The sequence below is a fragment of the Rhinolophus ferrumequinum genome, chromosome 11 (genome assembly GCF_004115265.2).
Source record: "Rhinolophus ferrumequinum isolate MPI-CBG mRhiFer1 chromosome 11, mRhiFer1_v1.p, whole genome shotgun sequence".
Classification (NCBI taxonomy): domain Eukaryota; kingdom Metazoa; phylum Chordata; class Mammalia; order Chiroptera; family Rhinolophidae; genus Rhinolophus; species Rhinolophus ferrumequinum.
In genome coordinates, this window is record NC_046294.1 from 42,489,798 (window position 1) to 42,507,885 (window position 18,088).

Here is an 18,088-nt window from a genome sequence, read left to right on the forward strand (position 1 = left end):
TTTATCTTCACACTTAAGGGATCTGGAAAAAGAACAGCAAAATAAGCCCAAAGGGAGCACAAGGAAGGAGATAATAAAGATCAGAGCAGAAATAAATGAAATAGAAACCAGAAAAACAATACAAAAGATCAATGAATCCAAGAGTTGGTTCTTAGAGAAGATAAACAAAATTGACAAACCTTTAGCCAGCCTCATTAAAAAAAAGAGAGAGAGGACCCAAATTAATAAAATCAGAAATGAAAAAGGAGAAGTGACAACGGACACCGCAGAAATACAAAAAGTTTTAAGAAATTACTATGAGCAACTATATGCCAACAAGTTTGACAATCTGGAAGAAATGGACAATTTTCTAGAGGCGTACAACCTTCCAAGGCTAACTCAAGAAGAAACAGAAAACCTGAATAGTCTGATTACCACCAGGGAAATTGAATCAGTAATCAACAATCTCCCAACAAACAAAAGCCCTGGACCAGATGGCTTTACAGGTGAATTTTACAAAACGTTCAAAAAAGAATTATCACCTATTCTCCTCAAGCTCTTCCAAAAAATCCAGAAGGAGGGAAGACTCCCAAACACTTTTTACGAAGCCACTATCACCCTGATCCCAAAATCAGACAAAGACACCACAAAAAAAGAAAACTACAGGCCGATATCTCTAATGAACATAGATGCAAAAATCCTCAACAAAATATTAGTGAACAGAATTCAGCAATACATTAAAAAGATCATACACCATGATCAAGTGGGATTCATCCCTTGTATGCAAGGGTGGTTCAACATCCACAAATCAATTAATGTGATACACCACATTAACAAAATGAAAAATAAAAATCACACGATCATATCGATAGATGCAGAAAAAGCATTTGATAAAATCCAACAGCCATTTATGATAAAAACCCTTAAGAAAGTGGGAATAGAGGGATCATATCTCAACATAATAAAGGCCATATATGACAAACCCACAGCTAACATCATACTCAATGGGGAAAAGCTACAACCATTCCCCCTAAGATCAGGAACAAGGCAAGGTTGCCCACTATCTCCGCTTCTATTCAACATAGTGCTGGAAGTTCTAGCCACAGCAATCAGACAACAAAAAGAAATAAAAGGCATCCAAATTGGTAAGGAGGAAGTAAAATTATCATTATATGCAGATGATATGATACTATATATAGAGAACCCTAAAGACTCCACCAAGAAGCTATTAGAGCTGATAGATGAATTTAGTAAAGTAGCAGGATACAAAATTAATATTCAGAAATCAGTTGCATTTGTATATACCAATAATAAAACATCAGAAGGAGAAAATAATAAACAATCCCATTTACAATTGCTCCAAAGTCTATAAAATACCTGGGAATAAATTTAACCAAAGAAGTAAAAGATCTGTACTCAGAAAATTATAAGACATTGAAGAAAGGAATGAAGGAAGATATAAATAGATGGAAACACATATCATGTTCATGGATAGGGAGAATTAATATAGTTAAAATCTCCATAATGCCTAAGGCAATATACATATTCAACGCAATCCCTTATCAAACTACCAACAAAGTTTTTCACAGAAATAGAACATGTAATCCTAAAATTTATATGGGACCATAAAAGACCCCATATAGCCTCAGCAATCTTGAGAAATGAGAACGAAGTGGGAGGTATAACAATACCTGACTTCAAATTATACTACAAGGCTACAGTAATCAAAACAGCATGGTACTGGCATAAAAACAGACACATAGATCAATGGAACAGAATAGAGAGTCCAGAAATAAATCCATGCCTATATGGCCATTTAATCTACGACAATGGAAGCAAGAATGTATGATGGGTAAAGACAGACTATTCAATAAATGGTGCTGGGAAACCTGGACAGACACGTGCAAAAAAATGAAACTGGACCACCTCCTTACACCATATACAAAAATAAATTCAAAATGGCTTAAAGACTTAAATGTAAGATCTGAAACCATAAAATACCTAGAAGAAAATATAGGAAGAAACTTCACAGACATTACCCGGAGTAAGATTTTTACTGATATATCCCCTCGCACGAGGGAAGTAAGAGAAAAAAATAAACATGTGGGATTATATCAAACTAAAAAGTTTTTTCACAGCAAAGGAAACCATCAATAAAACAAAAAGGGAATGGGAAAAGATATTTGCCAATGACATATCTGATAAGGGATTAATATCACAAATCTATAAAAAACTCACTCAACTCAACTCCAAAAAAACAAACAACCCAATTAAAAAATGGGCAGAAGACACGAAGAGACATTTTTCTAAAAAGGACATACAGATGGCAAACAGACATATGAAGAAATGCTCAACCTCACTAACCATCAGAGAAATGCAAATAAAAACCACAGTGAGATACCACCTCACCCCAGTCAAAATGGCTATCATCAATAAATCAACAAACAACAAGTGCTGGCGCGGATGTGGAGATAAGGGAACGCTTGTGCACTGTTGGTGGGATTGCAGATTGGTGCAGCCACTATGGAAAACAGTATGGAGGTATCTCAAAAATCTGAAAATGGAACTACCCTATGATCCAGTAATTCCACTCCTAGGTATCTATCCGGAGAAATCCAAAACTCCAATTCAAAAATCTTTATGCACGCCTATGTTTATTGCAGCACTATACACAATAGCTAAGACATGGAAACAACCGAAATGCCCATCGGTAGATGACTGGATTAAGAAACTGTGGTACATTTATACAATGGAGTATTACGCAGCCATAAAGAGGAAAGAAATCTTATCATTTGCAACAACATGAATGGACCTAGAGAACATTATGTTAAGTGAAATAAGTCAGACAGAGAAAGATAAGTACCATATGATCTCACTTATATGCGGAATCTAAAGAAAAGAATAAGTGAATGAACTAATCAGAAACAGTGTTGGAGACTAAGAGGAAAAACTGAGGGTTGCTAGATGGGCGAGGTGGGGGTGGGGGTAAAGGGGAAGGTGAGGGGATTAGAAAACAATCAGTAACCACAAGATGGCCACAGGGTTTTGAAAATTAATCTGGGGAACGTAATTTAGTGGTTAACAGAGGGTAAGGGGGTTGGGAGGTGGGAGATGAGGGTAAGGGGAATCAAATATATGGTGATGGAAGGAGAACTGACTCTGGGTGGTGAACACACAATGTAATTTATAGATGATGTGATACAGAATTGTACACCTGAAATCTATGTAATTTTACTAACAGTTGTCACCCCAATAAATTTTAAAAAAAAAAGAAAAAGGAAAAAAAAACCACAATGAGGTATCACATGACACCTGTCAGAATGGCCGTTATCAATTAATCAACAAACAAGTGTTGGCAAGGATATGGAGAAAAGGGAACCCTCATGCACTGTTGGTGTGATTGAAAATTGGTGCAGCCACTATGGAAAACAGTATGGAGATGCCTCAAAAAAATTAAAAATATAACTACCATATGACTTAGCAATTCCCTTCTGGGTATTTATCCAAAGAAATCCAAAACACTAATTTCAAAAGATATATGCACCCCTATGTTCACCCCTATGCAGCACTATTCACTATAGCCACGATATGGAAACAATTGAAATGCCTATCAACAGCCAATTGTCAAAAAAATTGTGGTACATATATACAATGGAGTATTACTCTGTCATAAAAAGAATGAAACCTTACCATTTGCAGCAACATGGATAGACCTAGAGGCTATTATGCTAAGTGAAATAAGTCATATTGAGAAAGACAAATACCATATGATCTCACTTATATCTAGAATAGATGAGGAAACAAAACAGAAATAGACTCATAGATACAGAGAACAAACTGATGGTTGCTAGATGGGAGGGGAGTTGGGAGGATGGGTGAGGAAGGTGAAGGGATTAGGAAGTACAAATTGGTAGTCAGAAAATGGTCACTGAAATGTGAAATACAGTATGGAAGTATAATCAATAATGTAAATACTATGTATGGTGTCAGATGAGAAGTAGACTTATTAAGGGGATCACTTTATAAAGTATATAAATGCCTAATCACTGCACTGTACACCTGAAACTAATATAAAATAATATGGGATGTCAACTATAATTTTAAAAATGCATATATAGCCATGGAATGTAAAGTACAGCGTAAGGAATATAGTCAATAGTACTGTAATAGCTATGTACGATGTCAGATGTGTAGTAGACGTTTTTGGGGTTATCCCTTTGTGAGGAGTGTAAATGTCTAATCATTACGTTGTTTTGTACACCAGACACTAATAATTTTTAAAAATCTGCATTTAACCAAAAGCATGTGCCGTTTTATAAAGCTTAAGTATCTGTACTTACATTAAGCAAAATTTGGTAGGAGTAAAGTTTCATTAAAGCTCATCTTATTTACTCTAAAAAAAAAAAGATTAATTTGACTACATTAAAATTAAGAATTTCTGTTCATCAAAAATACCACAAAGAGAGTGAAAATGCAAACCTCAGAGGGAAAGATATTTGCAAAGCATATGCTTATCAACGGATTAGTATTTAGATTATAAAAACTCTTACACATCAATAAGAACAAGACAACCTAAATTCTAAATGGGCAAAGAGAACTAAAAAAGTATCTAAAAGTAAAAGAAACCCATTTGGATAATAAGTGTATAAAAAGATGATCCAGGTCAATAATTGGAGAAATCTATATTAAAACCACAATGAGATAGCCTTTTATATTCACTATTTTGTAGTAATTAAAAAATCTAATATTAAGTATTGGTGAAGTTATGGAATATGTAAACTCTGCTGGTTAGAATATAAAATGGTATAGTCACTTTAAAAAATATAATAAGATATAAGATAACACGAAATAAGATAATTTGTCATTTTACTATAAAGCCGAATATGAATATATTCCGTAATCCAGTGATTCCATTCTTGGAGGAGCTCTTGCCCTCATACACCAAGAGACATGTACAAAAATGTTCACTGTCTGAAAGAACAGAAAACTAGATACAATTCATATGCCAACCAGCAGAATAGATATATAAATTATGGTATCTTGTTATATTGGAATATTATTTAACTGAGAAAATGAATGAATTACAGCCATAAGGAACAATGTGGATGAATATTAAGATAATTTTGTACAAAAATAAAAAGGCAATTCAATTACAATAGGGTTCCATTCAGATAAAATTCAAAACATGTAACATTATTTAGAGATATTTAATTTAGGGATATAATATACTGTATGTGGTAAAATTAAAGAAAAGCAAGGCAATGTATATGTATATTAAATCATCACATTGTACACTACAATTTTATTTGCTAATTGTACCTCAATCAAGGTAGAAAAAAAGAAAGTCAAGGAAATAATTAACAGAATATGGAAGAAAATTACCTCTGGGGAACAGAGGAAGGGCAGTGAACATAGGGATCTTCAGAGGTAATGGTAATACTCTAGTTCTTAAACTAGGTATATGGGTGTTCATTATATCATTATTCTTTATATAACCTTATAACTTATACACATTTATGTCTTAGGGCACTGCTATTAGATTTTTTTGCAGGATATATTTATCTTTACAAAACCATTTCAAAAGGTGTCTTTCTCAGAAATTCTAACTTAAAATCAAGCATCGTAATCTTATAACAAGCTCTTTATATCTTCTTTAATCAAATTAACAAGATAAGTGATGATTCATTTTTATGGGAAATAATAATCTTACTTTAGAGTATAAGAGACTCACTATAATAGTTTATAATAGCAAAAATTGAAAGCAAACAAATGTTACCATTTGGATAGTAATTTAATTATGGTACAGCTTTTCTTTGGAATATTCTTCAGCTATTAAGTACAAAGAGGTGCATCTATAGTATGTACCCATATTGAGAAACTTACGTATTGCTAAGTGAGCAAAGAGGAAGTTACATAAAGTAGATATGATTTTATTTTTGACCTAAAATCACATGTGTGTATGTATGTATGTATATCATTCTCAAAACCTGGAAGTATATTTACACTAAATTCTTAATAGTGATTATTTCTGGCATATGGATTAGAAGAGTTTTGACCTTCAATACAAACTTTTCTCAGCTACACACACACACACACACACACACACACACACACACACACACACACACGGTAAGTTATATAAAATATAACAAGCATCTATTTTATAATTTTTTTAAAAAAAGATTCTCATTTTTGTAGAAAGGAAATTATCACAACTTTATGAGAAGAATACAACATAATAAATTTGCCCTAAAAAAAGCCACATGTCTTTTGTTACTTTGTTAATGTTAGTTTGGTATTCTCATTATACAGATCAAGGTTTCTAGAAGCCCTAAAGTTAGGTAATTTCCTGATTCCCTAAACTAATTGGTGATAAAACTACAAAAACTATTTTAGGATGCTTTCTACCATTAGTTCTGTCTGTGCTATTTATTAACTGAAGAACTAAATTATAAGACTTTCTCTAAACTTAATTTTATCAGGTACTACTTAGTAAGTCACTTATTGACTTGTCAGGTACACTTGGACTACAAATATTTTTGTTTCCTTTGAATAATTATATTTCTGAAAAAAAGAAGGCATGGATTTTTTTTTCTGCTTTCAAGTATTCCTGGACTGATGGGCATGTAATATTTTATAATTCAATATTTCATAAATCTATAAAACTAGATCCTATCTTCATCCCAGTGCATGCTGTTGTTTAACATTATATAGAGGCTCTTCTGGGTTATAAATGGACTCACATGTGATATTCTTATTTTAATGGGTTATTTATTACCAACTTGGGATTTATTAGTATTTATATCCTTGTTGTAACAACCTTACTTGAGGGAATTTAACATGACATTCTGAACATTTTTTACAAAAGCGTAGAGTCAAGGCAAAGAGGCCAAACATCTGTGTTGGTGTTTTAAAAAGAAACATCAACTAAATAAACTATTTTTTAGGTAAGAATTCAAAAACTTTGGTAAGTTTTGCTTTTCGTGATCTTGAAGTTATTCTGTTTTTCCTATCCTCAAGAGAAAATGAAATGGAACATGAGTACTGCCAAGGGCTTACTCTGTTTATCAGGTTATTTCAATGCCAGGATAATTTTTTAAAGAACTGGTTTATAGAGGTTTTAGATTATTCCTACATATCATCTTATTTCAAATAACTAATCATATTTTAGTATTTTTTATAACTGAAGCTACTATAAATCTCTAAAAATATCATGGCCTTAACTATTTCCATTTTAGCAGATAGATGATGAAAACTTTACATGTCAAGATCTTAGCTATGCTCTTTTAACAAATTATAATTTGAAAATACAGTGAAATTCTCCATTTCAAGAATCATAACAAACTGCATGCTATGATGGACCCTCTCACTAAAATAACAGTAGATCTTAGAAAATTACCCCCCAAAATGATTTTGATACATTGTTTTTCCCAAGAGGAAAAGGAAACCTCTACTCTCAAGAAATGGACAAACAGGAAAAACCAAATTCTGAGCAATTAGCATTTGGGAAAACTAGATTTGTAAGCGCAATTAAGCTTTGGCCTCTATAAAGAGAGCTGGTTGAACTTGAGAGTTTTGCATCAGGCTAGATCATGGAAGAAGAATAAGATAATCCCTATTCAGTGGCATGCCCCTCACCTCTGCTTCCAGAAGAAGCAATTGTAAATCCGGTCTAGAATAATGCCACCCTAGTTTAGGCAATCAGGATCCCCATTGATTGAATTCAGTAAGATACGAACTCACAATTTAAAAATGACCAAATACCAAGGAAATGAGCCAGTATGAATTAGTGTCAACAGAACCAACAACAGATTTAGACCCACCAGAGACTTTATGTATTGGAATTATCCAATTTGAAAATATAATAATTAAAATATTTAAATAAATTAAAGATGGAGTACAAAATAAGCAAATAACGAGACTAATAAAAATGACTAATAAAAATTTAAACTATATAAGTTTAAATTATATAATAATTAAAAGTAAAAACTCAGAGGATGTGGAAGACTCACTATTTTTAGGATGTCAGTTCTCTGCAGAAGTGTCTATGGGTTGAATGCAATCTCAAGCAAAATTGTAACAGACTTTTTTCTGGAAATTGTCAGGCTGAGTCTAAAATTCATACGGAAACGCGGAGGAGTTAGAATGGCAAAAGCAGTCTTGAAAAAGAATAAAATTTGAGGACTTAAACCACTTGATTTCAAGACTTACTATCAGCCTGTGATAATCAAGACAGTGTAGTACTGACAAAAGCATCAACAGATAGATCGGTGGAAAAGAGCACCCAGAAACAGACCCACATTTATGGTTTGTTTGTTTTTTGACAAAGACACCAAAGTAATCCAACAGGGAGAGAAGTTTTTTCCACAGATAGTGCTGGAGTAAGTGAATATCCCTATGGTAAAATGGATATTCTACCTCTATCTCACATTAAACACAAGAATTAATTTGAGGTAGAGCATAGACCTAAACAAAAAATATAAAACCACAGAACTTTTAGGGGAAAACATGGAGTAGTTTCATGATTTGGGTATGGACAGCGGTTTCTTAGGTCACAGAAAGTGATAACCAAAAAAGAAAAAAATGATTATTGTACTTCATCAGAATTAAAATTTATGCTCATCAATAGATACCATTAAGAAAATGAATAGGTAAGACTGGGAAAAAAATATTCCCAAAATATATATGTGGCAAAAAACTGGTGTGTCATGTTTATAGAAAGAACTTCTACAACTTAAGAAGAAGCCGCCAAATTAATTTTTAAAACTGGACAATTTGAACGACACTTTACAAAATAAGGTATGTGAATGATCAGTAAACACGGGAAGAAGTGTTAATACCATTAGTCACCAGGGAAATGTAAATTAAAACCATTATGAGATAATACAGTTGACCCTTGAACAACGCAGGGGTTGGGGAACTGACCTCCCCCTGTAGAAAATCCGAGTGTAACTTGATTCTCCCCGAAACTTAACTACACCCAATTGTTCCTTGGTGTCCAAGCGCAATTGCTTTCAGGACCGCCCCCCCTAACCCCCCACCCCCGCCCCTGCCACGGATACCAAAATCCATGAATGCTCAAGTATATATAAAATGGCATAGGTCAATATGTACAGTCAGCCTTCTGCATGTTTGTACCTCCAAACTTACACTGAAAAAAGTACAGGTATTTATTTATTTTAAAAAATCAGCATGTAAGTGGACCCATGCAGTTCAAACCTGTGTTGTTCATGTATCAAGTGTACTGTATAACCACCAGTATGGCTAAAATTTAGAAGTCTGGCAACACCAAATATTGGCAGGATTGCTTTTTGTGATCTTGAAGTTACTCTGTGAGAAGGAATTCTCACACTTTATTGTTAAGAGTGTAAACTGGTACACTCAGAGAAAAGTCTGAGAGATTCTTATAAATCTAAGCAAGTCTACCCTATGATCCAGTAATTTCACCTCTGGGTCTTATCAAAAAAAAAGAAAAGAAAAGGGAAACATCTGCAAAAAAGACTTAACGCAAAAGTATTCATAGGAGTTTCCTTCATAATAGCCTAAAACTTGAAACAGCCCAGGAGTCCATCAGTCAGAGAATATATATTTTTTTTAATTATCATATATTCATATAATATACTCCTATTAGGCAATAAAAATTAACAAGTTAACAATACATGCAACCATTTAGATAAATCTTAAAAACATTATGACATATTTGTCAAAACTAAGTGAATGTACACTTAATATTTATATTTTTATTGTATGTAAATTGTGCAGCAAAAGAAAAGCATAAACAAATATTGAAATCTAATTAATGATATGCATGCTAAAACACTTAGGGGGAGGTATAATTGATGTCTGTGATTTACTTTGAAAAGCACTAAAAATAAGATGGATTAATGGATAGGTAGATGGATAGATAAATGATAAAGCAAGCATAGTGAACATTTAATGATACATTCTAGGTGGTAAGTATACAGGTATTCATTGTAAAATTCAACTTTGATATACGTTTGAGATTTGGAGGATAAAATAAGTAAACAAAGAAATAAATCCATAATTACAGAAAAGGGATAAGTTAAACATCAGACTAGACGCAGTGAAAGAATTATAGTGAACCAGAATACATGTCTGAAGCAATTACATATAATGGAGCAGAGAGAGACAAGAAAATGGAAAATATGGAAAAGCAGTTAAGATACATGGAAGATATAATGAGATGATCTAATACAGTACTATTCAAAGTAGTAGGCTGTGACAAGATCAGGAACTTGTACCAGAATGTAAATCGGTGAATTTCAATTCATTGAAAAAGCCTTACTGTGAAGAAGAAAAAAGTGATTTACTAAACTGTGGGCTCAGTGTGACTTCAGCTGGATGTGCTCAATATCTCTAAAGTAATCAAGGGTGCTGCCTTATTAAAGAGGAGAGCTTCAAGTCAAACCGCAGATTTTGTCACAGATGAAAATTCCAGTCACCAACAAAATGTTTTTATAAAATTTCATTGGTTGCTGGATAAATTCTTATATTGGGCTTCTTGGGCTAAGGGCTCTGAGTAATATAGGAAACCACATAGAGGTTTAAAAGTATGAGAAAAAAAACTTCTCTTCTGGAACCCCAAACTTTCCACATCAGATTGACTTAATCTAGAAGTTTTTAAACACACTCAAGCACTGATGACCAGTTTGTATGTATATGGTAGCAAATTTGGGGGATTTTGTTAAGTGCTGTGGTCTGAATGTGCCCTTCTAGATTCATACTTAGGAAACTTACCCCCAGCGTGATGGTATTAGGAGGTGGGGCTTTGGGAGGTGATTAGGTCATGATGGCAGAGCCCTCCCAACTGAGATTAATGTCCTTTTAAAAGAGAGTCAACTAGCTCCCTAACCCCTTCTAAGGATACAGTGAAAAGTCTGCATGCAGCCCTGAAGAGAGCCTTTATCTGACCATGCTGGCACCCTGATTCTGGACTTCCAATCTCCAGAACTGTGAGAAATAAAGTTCTGTTGTTTATAAACCACATAGCAGCCTGGAATAGACTAACACATTAAGATTATATTAATTGGTAAAATACATCTTGTTTAATGAGGACTTGTATTTTACTCCTTTTCTTTCTATTCACACATTTATTGATTTCTACTGCGTACTAGTCTGTACTAGGTACTAAGTACTGGACATACTGAGATGATTAAGATATTATCCTGGTTCTTAAGGAGTTCACAGTCTAAAAGAAAAACTTCACAGGTAAACCAATATTTTTAATGTAGTGGTGTGTGCACTCATAGAGATGTGTGAAAAAGTAACATAGATCCTATTATGGGGTTACTAGATTTAGAGTGGGAGGGAGACGGTCTCAGAAGGCTTTTGTCAGACAAGGATTAGGAAGGAGAGTATTCCAGACAGAGGATTTGCCAATAGAAAAAAGTATGTAGAGGGCCTGTGTTTTTTCAAATTGAAAAATCTCTCCATGTTGTTGAATGTAGTATAGAAAGGTAGTGGGAGATGAGACGAGAGAAGTAAATGGAGTAACTTCTGGTTAAAGTGAAAAGATTGAATGTGTACATTTAATCTCAGTTACTACCTCAAGCCCCACTAAAACAAAAGTAAAGAATTTTTAAAAATACATAGTCACATGCAAAACAAGAGACAACAACAACATTTTGGAAACTAGAATATGGAATACTGATAGATAAGTGACTTTGTTTAGCAGACCCAAGAAAGCCTTTTCCTAACTGACAATTGTTCAAAGCCTTGAAGCAGCCCAATTTGCCGGACAGCAAAAGGCTGAGTAATTAGACACATCAAGTTATCTCTGAAAGCAGGAGGTTATGATGGGGCTAAAACGTTAAAAAGAGGATTGGTTGAAACTCTCCTTAAGATGCAGTTGGATTCCCCTCCCAGATCCGTTTCCAGTTCTATGTAAACAGCCAGCTGCCTCTCCATTACCCACCCTGACAGAAGATTAGAGGTTTGTTTGTGTATTTATGTTTAAGAGAGAGGACATCACTAGCCTGGGAGACACTAGGTCTGGCTGAGAGAAATTCTGTTTTGTTGTAAGCAAGGAGGTTAAGTGAATGCCAAATATTGAGAATACCAGTCAACTTTCCCTTCAGCTCTCAGAACTCTGGCAGCCTGCCAACAAGGCAGGACATTGGAAGACAGTTCTCTGAGAAATGTGACCAGCTAAAAAGAAAGATTTTACTAAAGATCCTGAGATATAAGAGTGTCTGAACAGAACAGCTCAACTAGGTCATGCTATAATGAAGCTCGCAGTCTGCAAGCTTCACCATGTACACATTCTTTTCATTTTGTCATCATCCTTCGGTTTACTTCTTATGGAGGGTGACCTAAGGAGAAGGGGCCATTGAACAAAGTCAGTTCCTACTTCTCATCACTGTTCCCCAACTCTGCTTTGATTTCCCACTCCCCCTTATAAAAGAACCACCTAGTCAGCATCTATAATTGCCCTGTTCTTTTCCTTCTTGGGTACCCCTACCACTCTGACTACGTCACACAACGAGCTTTTTTTTGGCTCTGAAGCTGAGTCAGATACAATCACTACTACCCCTGAAAGCAGGCTCAAAGAAATTAAGTAATTTTCCCAAATTACACAGCTTGTAAATTGAAGAGGTGAGTTCTAAATCTAGTTTGTGCTTTGTTTTGTTTATGACTTTAACTCACTGGTACTGTGTTCTTCAAAAATTGTGGCAATAGATGTTCTATAATTAAATTTAAGTTTAGATCAGGAACCTGTATTCTGGAAACTTGTGGATCTTTATTTTCCTTTTTAAAAATATAATAACAATTGCTACTGAAAAGCCCCCACTTTCACTGAATGAAAACAGACCTTGTTTGTATTCATCGTTGTATATCCAATATCCAGTACAGCGACTGGCATATAGAAAGGATTCCGATATTGTTTGAATACATGAATGATTATATGATTCTATGGAAGCAGTAATTGTTGAAATAAAAGTCTACTTTTATAAGTTACTTATCAAGGAACTAACTTGATTGTCAACAGCTTTGAGTTTTAGATTTAGGAGAAAATTCATTAAGAAGGAAGCTATTCTAACAGCTGTAAGATTAAGGCCAAATCGTTGGCTACCATCACTCAACCAAGATCATTGACCAAAACTCATTGATAAATCTAGTGGTAGCATTTGGTGATGGCCACTGCCACCTCTTTGCAAAACCCACTTCCCTTACTTTTGATGATACCATTTCTCCTGGTTTTCCACTTCTTTTGAATCTCTTCTTCAGTCTCTTTGGTAGGGCTTCTCCTCCCCCATCCTGCAAAAGGTGAGGTTCACTTGCGTCTGTAGATTAATATTTAGATCCCCCAACCTAAGTTCCCCCTAGGCAATCTTACTCATTCCCTTTACCATCTTTACTTATGCCTTCCAAATCTGTATCTCAAGTCCAAATCTACTTCCTCTGTTCTAGAACTGAATGTTCTGTGCTTATCATCCGTCTTTACTTGAATGTCACAAAGCTATTTAGATGTTATGTTCTAAATTGAAATAATCATCTTTTATCCTCATTTCTAGCCATCACCCACAAACTCTTACTCCTGAGTTTTCTAGTTCGACAAATGGCACCAGTAAGCCAAAAACATGGACTTAGTCTCATTTCTCTTAGTCTTATCCTCATGTCTGATCAGAGACTGAGTCCTATAGATTCTGCTTCCCAGTGTCTCTCAACTCCATCTACTTCTCTTGATCCATAAATTCCACTCTCCTGATTTAAGTCACCAACATTTCTTAACTCTGTTACTGCACCAACTTCTTACCTTATCTCCCTACTTTTATCCTGAACCATCCCTCTACTATGTCTGTTTCCTTGCTTTACCATAATGATATTTGTACAATTCACGTTGGATCTTGTTACTTCCTAACTTAATATCCTTTCCCTTTGCCCTCAGAGTAAATTCTAATCATATCTTGGGCCCTTCCTACCTCTACGGCTTCATCTTTCATTGCTGTCAATCCTCTAGCCTTTGCCCATTTTTTTGCCTTAGTTTGGACACTCTTTCTACTGCACTCCCTTAATTGTCCCTTTCACCTAGCTAACCTCCTACTTATCCCTTAATCTCAGTTTATGTGTCACTTTTTCCTGGAAGCCTTCCTCAGCCCATCAATTATGGATTGGTAGCCATTTCTATGTGCTTCCACTGTCTTGTATTGCCCCATCCTATCCACCGTGACCCTGCAATAGCGCATATCACATGTAATGAAATTGCCTGTTGACTTAACTATATTCCCCATTATGCATGGCACATGGTCCGTCGATAAAAAATTTGATGAATGAGTAAACAAATTAGTGAATGTAATATAAGTAACTGCTTGCCTCAGCAGTTTCCATCCCTATACAGGCCAGGAGCTTTTACCCTTTCTTGGCTATAATCCAGTCCTCAACTGCAGCCAGCCTCTGTTCACTTTTGCGTCTCTGTGCACAGGAATATCTAAGATAATATGATGGATAGTTTGATAGTTCATGACCCTTGCTTGAAAGTAAAACTTAAAGTTCGCGTACAGCTGGTCTATACTGTCCAAATAGACAGTGCTGTCACGGATATGAGCCAGTGTTCATACTTATTGCAGGGATGAAGCTTAAGCATTTGTAGTTTTTTAAAGTTCCACAGGTAAATTTGATATGTAGCTAGATTTGAAAAATCAGTGCCCTGTTATCTGGTATAGTCATTTTCAGAACTTTTCTTAAATTTTTTAAAATGTGCATTTCTGGGTCCTATCATCAGAATCTCCGATTTGGTAAGTCTGGAAAAGGGAAGATTGGAGTTAATATTTAAAACTTTCAGCAACAAAATGGACAGCTTTACAGATACGCAATCGCCATTGCATAGAGTATTCCATCAAATACTCCTTAGTCATTTTCAGGAAAGCTGAAAAAAGGATTCCTACATTGTTGGGGAGGGAGGTGGACTAGATGCCTCCAAGGTCCGTGATCTCAGGATTCTTTTTTTCATCCTTGCTCACCAGCAGCAATCCCGGTCCTCCTCAGTTTATAACACACGATCATCTCTGTTCCATGCAAGGCCCCTTTCTTGTTTATTTATATCACCATTATGCTCTTAATCTCTCCCAATAAATTTACTGTGTTTAATATATTATTTTTATGCAGATGCTTGAAACATGCATATTATTTAGTGCACATGTATTTTTAATTTATGTAAATAGTATGTTATATATTTCATTCTGTTTCTTTTGTCATTCAGCATTATGTTTTTGATATCATTTTATAAGGCTAGTGTAAATCTGATTCCAAACCAAACAAATACATTGGAAAGAAAGAAAAAAAAAGACTCCCATTTTTCATATCAATGTAAATGCAGAACTCCTAAATAAAATATTGGCTAATTGATTCCAGGAGTGAATCATTTTATTAAAAAAATAAAATGTCACGATATAGTGGAATTGATCCCAGGATTCTTGTAAGTGTAAGTCACCATATTAATAGGTTAAATGAGAATGATGTATGATCATCTTAATCAGTACAGAGGAGGCATTTAATAAAGTTCATTGTGTATTTGTGACAATTCTTAGCAAACTGTTTTTAGAGAAAAGCTTCCATTAAGATGACAGCAAGATAAAGATATTGTTAACACTACTCTTAACAGTGTTGTTAAATCATTTTGTTTGACACCTAAAACTAATACAATGTTGTATGTCAATTATATCTCAATTAAAAAAAAATAATAAAGGGGAAAAAGAAATGAGATCTAAGGTTTAGAAGAGAAAGACAAAGCTGTCATTTTCAGATGATATGATCCTCTGCCCAGGAAAAGTACCACATTAAACAAATTACTTTAACTATTAAGATGTTTCAATTAGGTTGCTGAATATAAGATCAATACCTTTTTTTTTTTTTACCAGCAAGAACCAACTAAAAAGTAAAATCCTCCCTCCGTTCCCCTCCCCTCCCCCCTTCCCTTCTTTCTTTCCTTCCCCAATGTTTAAGCACCATCAGGCAGGCTCAGGCAGGGCAGTAATGGCAGCCAGGCAGAGTCCAGGCCCCATGCATACAAATACGAAGTCTAGGTGATGTGGTATTGGTGGCCCAGTAGAATCACAATATATTTAGAAGACTGAGCAAATAAGTAAATATATTGAGGATAATGGTGGCCAGGTTTTTCACTGATAGAGAATAAGGTACAAATCCAGAAGAGGAGAAAGCTGGAATAAATCCTATGATTTTAAATAAATTAGAGCTAATGATATGAATTCATGGTTTTCAACATATATATAGATACTGAAATAAATATAAGGGGAAATGTGTATATATGAGCGGGAGTGGTGTATATGTGTGGGTGTATACAGGGATGCCAAAAATATATATCCACATTTTAAGAAAGGAAAACTGTATTAAAATTGCAATACTCAATATACACCGATAACAAAAGATGAATACAAGTCACGTTTGACTTCTGCAATTACAAAAGGTGCTCAAAGTGGTTACTACCAGCATCCAGATACTTCTGATTACAGCAAACTACTGCTTGAGCAATGTTGACCAAAGTGTCCACTTGTATACATTTTTTTGGATATATAGGTATCTATATATATATCTATATAGATAGGTATCTATATCTATATATAGATACCTATCTATATAGATATATATATATATGTATATATCCTAGTTCTATTCATTGAGAGAGCCTGGCAACAGAGACACCCCAGTAATAATGAACACCTCTAGTATACAGATATTGGTTACTAAATACTACTACCCACTAAAAGGAAGAAATGACTCTTCGAAGAAATAGCTAGGGCGAGTACTAGGTTAAGGAAAAATATAAAGAAGGTTTGGAGTATCTTTATATTCCAAAAAGTATAGAAGTGCTCAAAGAATGAATGAACTTTAGTTGGATTGTTTTTATTGTGCTAAAATATACATAACAAAATTTACCATTGTAACCATTTTCAAGTGTACAGGTCAGTGGCATTAAGTATATTCACATTGTTATGCAACTGTCACCACCATCCATCTCCAAAACTTGTTCCACCTCCTCAAACTGAAACCCTATACCAGTTAAACAATAACTCCCATTTCTCCCCTTTCCACCAGCCCCTCATAACCACCATTACACTTTCTGTCTCTTTGAATTTGACTACTCTAAGAGTACCTCATATAAGTGGAATCATAGAGTATTTGTCTTTTCTGTGACTGGCTTATTTAACTTAGCATAAGTGTCTTCAAGGTTCATCCATGTTGTAGCATGTGTCAGAATTTTCTTCCTTTTTAAGACTAAATAACATTCCATTGTCAGTATATACCACATTTTGCTTATCCATCTGTCGATGGACACTTTAGGCTGCTTCTACCTTTTGGCTATTGTAAATAACACTGCAGTGAACGTGAGTGTACAAATATCCCTTCAAGTCCCTGCTTTCAATTCTTTTGAGTATCTACCCAGAAGTGGAATTGCTGGGTCATATGGTAATTCTCCTTTAGTTTTTTGAGGAACTGCCATACTGTTTTCCACAACGGCTGTACCATTTTACATTCCCACTAGCAGTGCACAAGGGTGCCCGTTTCTCTACATCCTTGCCAGTACTTGCTTTCTGTTCTTTTGATAACAGCCATCCTAAGGGTGTGAGGTGGTATCTCACTGTGAATTTGATTTGCATTTTCCTATTGATGGTCATGGTGTTGACCATCTTTTCATGTGCTTTTTGGCCATTCACATATCTTCCTTGGAGAAATGTCTATTTAAGTCCTTTGCCCGTTTTTAAATCAGTCTAGTTGGAATTTTTGAGGAACTTGATAATATTCTTCTAAAATTTATATGAAAGAACATTAAGAACACAAAAGTGGGGTCTTTCCCTTATCAGATTTCAGGACATACTTTGAAATCATAATAATAAAACCAGTATTGTATTAGAACACAAACAGATTGATAAACCAATGAAATAGAATAGAGTGCACAGAAACCGACTCTTGTTTATTGGAACTTAATAGGTGTCACAAATGAGTGGGGAAAGGAGAGTTTGTTTAGTAAATGGTGTGGGGAAAATCAGATCATATATGAAGAGAGAAAGAAAGCATTTCTAGATAACAGCAAGTATAAAGATGTTCTTCAGAGAAATGAAACATCTCACTG

At 34.7% G+C, this 18,088-nt stretch overlaps 1 protein-coding gene across 7 annotated transcripts in view; it reads left to right on the forward strand.

Annotated features, from left to right (window-relative positions):
* SBF2 (SET binding factor 2) overlaps positions 1-18,088 on the forward strand; it is a 401,342-nt gene that overhangs the window by 252,843 nt on the left and 130,411 nt on the right. The gene's annotated exons all lie outside the window — the stretch shown is intronic.